Source organism: Fusarium oxysporum, genomic scaffold, assembly GCF_000149955.1.
Source record: "Fusarium oxysporum f. sp. lycopersici 4287 supercont2.91 genomic scaffold, whole genome shotgun sequence".
Taxonomy (NCBI): Eukaryota; Fungi; Ascomycota; class Sordariomycetes; order Hypocreales; family Nectriaceae; genus Fusarium; species Fusarium oxysporum.
The window spans coordinates 1-2,140 of NW_017264891.1; the positions used below are offsets into that span (position 1 = coordinate 1).

Here is a 2,140-nt window from a genome sequence, read left to right on the forward strand (position 1 = left end):
ACAAGGAAGTACTCGCTGGCTCCGTCAGTGTAGCGCGCGTGCGGCCCAGAACATCTAAGGGCATCACAGACCTGTTATTGCCTCAAACTTCCATCGGCTTGAGCCGATAGTCCCTCTAAGAAGCCAGCGTACTGCCAAAGCAATACGGGCTATTTAGCAGGTTAAGGTCTCGTTCGTTATCGCAATTAAGCAGACAAATCACTCCACCAACTAAGAACGGCCATGCACCACCACCCACAAAATCAAGAAAGAGCTCTCAATCTGTCAATCCTCATTGTGTCTGGACCTGGTGAGTTTCCCCGTGTTGAGTCAAATTAAGCCGCAGGCTCCACCCCTGGTGGTGCCCTTCCGTCAATTTCTTTAAGTTTCAGCCTTGCGACCATACTCCCCCTGGAGCCCAAGCACTTTGATTTCTCGTAAGGTGCCGAACGGGTCAAAAAATAACACCGTCCGATCCCTAGTCGGCATAGTTTATGGTTAAGACTACGACGGTATCTGATCGTCTTCGATCCCCTAACTTTCGTTCCTGATTAATGAAAACATCCTTGGCAAATGCTTTCGCAGTAGTTAGTCTTCAATAAATCCAAGAATTTCACCTCTGACAATTGAATACTGATGCCCCCGACTGTCCCTATTAATCATTACGGCGGTCCTAGAAACCAACAAAATAGAACCACACGTCCTATTCTATTATTCCATGCTAATGTATTCGAGCATAGGCCTGCCTGGAGCACTCTAATTTTTTCACAGTAAAAGTCCTGTTTCCCCGCCACACCCAGTGAAGGGCATGGGGTTCCACAGAGGGAAAGGCCCGGCCGGACCAGTACACGCGGTGAGGCGGACCGGCCAGCCAGGCCCAAGGTTCAACTACGAGCTTTTTAACCACAACAACTTTAATATACGCTATTGGAGCTGGAATTACCGCGGCTGCTGGCACCAGACTTGCCCTCCAATTGTTCCTCGTTAAGGGATTTAAATTGTACTCATTCCAATTACAAGACCCAAAAGAGCCCTGTATCAGTATTTATTGTCACTACCTCCCCGTGTCGGGATTGGGTAATTTGCGCGCCTGCTGCCTTCCTTGGATGTAGTAGCCGTTTCTCAGGCTCCTTCTCCGGGGTCGAGCCCTAACCCTCCGTTACCCGTTGCAACCATGTTTGGCCAATACCCAAACATCGAAAGTTGATAGGGAAGAAATTTGAATGAACCATCGCCGGCACAAGGCCATGCGATTCGAGGAGTTATCATGAATCACCAGTGAGCCCCGAAGGGCATTGGTTTTTAATCTAATAAATACATCCCTTCCGAAGTCGGGATTTTTAGCATGTATTAGCTCTAGAATTACCACGGTTATCCAAGTAGTAAGGTACTATCAAATAAACGATAACTTATATAATGAGCCATTCGCAGTTTCGCGGTATAATTGCTTATACTTAGACATGCATGGCTTAATCTTTGAGACAAGCATATGACTACTGGCAGAATCAACCAGGTAACTATCGTGTGCCGGGGTTGGCCACCAGCGCCGTGAAGCGCCGGAGAGACAAGTTACTGGGTGGCGACGGTGAAGTCGCGCCTTTCGCAGTGAGGTCGGCAGGGCCAACGACACCGCTAGGGCAATCCGCTTTCCCCCTCTAAATTCCCCAGGGCGTCCGTCCGCCGCACCGAACCCGCTATGGGAGGTGTGGCTTAGGGGCCCCAAGAGGAGGACGCAGCACGCCGCTTCTACCATTCCGGTGTCCGCGGCGAGAGGTTACCTCCCGTTGCTCAGGTTTCAGGTCTAGCCAGCGGCCAGTCATCCACAGAGCCCATCTGCTAGCGGTCCAGGCAAGCCCGGACTGCATCTACACAGGCATCCCCAGTACGCTGTCACGCCGGAGCGTGCAGTTTCGTGGAGGTCGACGACCACTATGAACCCCCCGCTGCCGAGGCCGGAGCCTGCAAAGCTGTACAGAGGGACACGCAGTGGAAGTCTGCAAGATCTGATACTGAGAGGTTGCTCGCCCGGTTTGTCCTCACCCTTTCAGGCTCGGCCGGATTTGCTCCCTTCTCATATACCCTCCGAGACCGTTTTAGTGGGCCGCACGCCAGGACTGCCTCGTGGGCCACTTTTTATTTTCCGCAAAATTCATTTGTATGG

The 2,140-nt window shown here is 51.5% G+C and overlaps 1 non-coding gene across 1 annotated transcript; it reads right to left on the minus strand.

Moving 5' to 3' along the window:
* Position 1: 1 nt before the first annotated feature.
* FOXG_22953 lies at positions 2-1,494 on the minus strand (the record flags this gene model as incomplete). Its single annotated transcript, XR_001936462.1, has 1 exon — positions 2-1,494. It is a non-coding gene; the product is annotated as an 18S ribosomal RNA (ribosomal RNA).
* Positions 1,495-2,140: the final 646 nt, after the last annotated feature.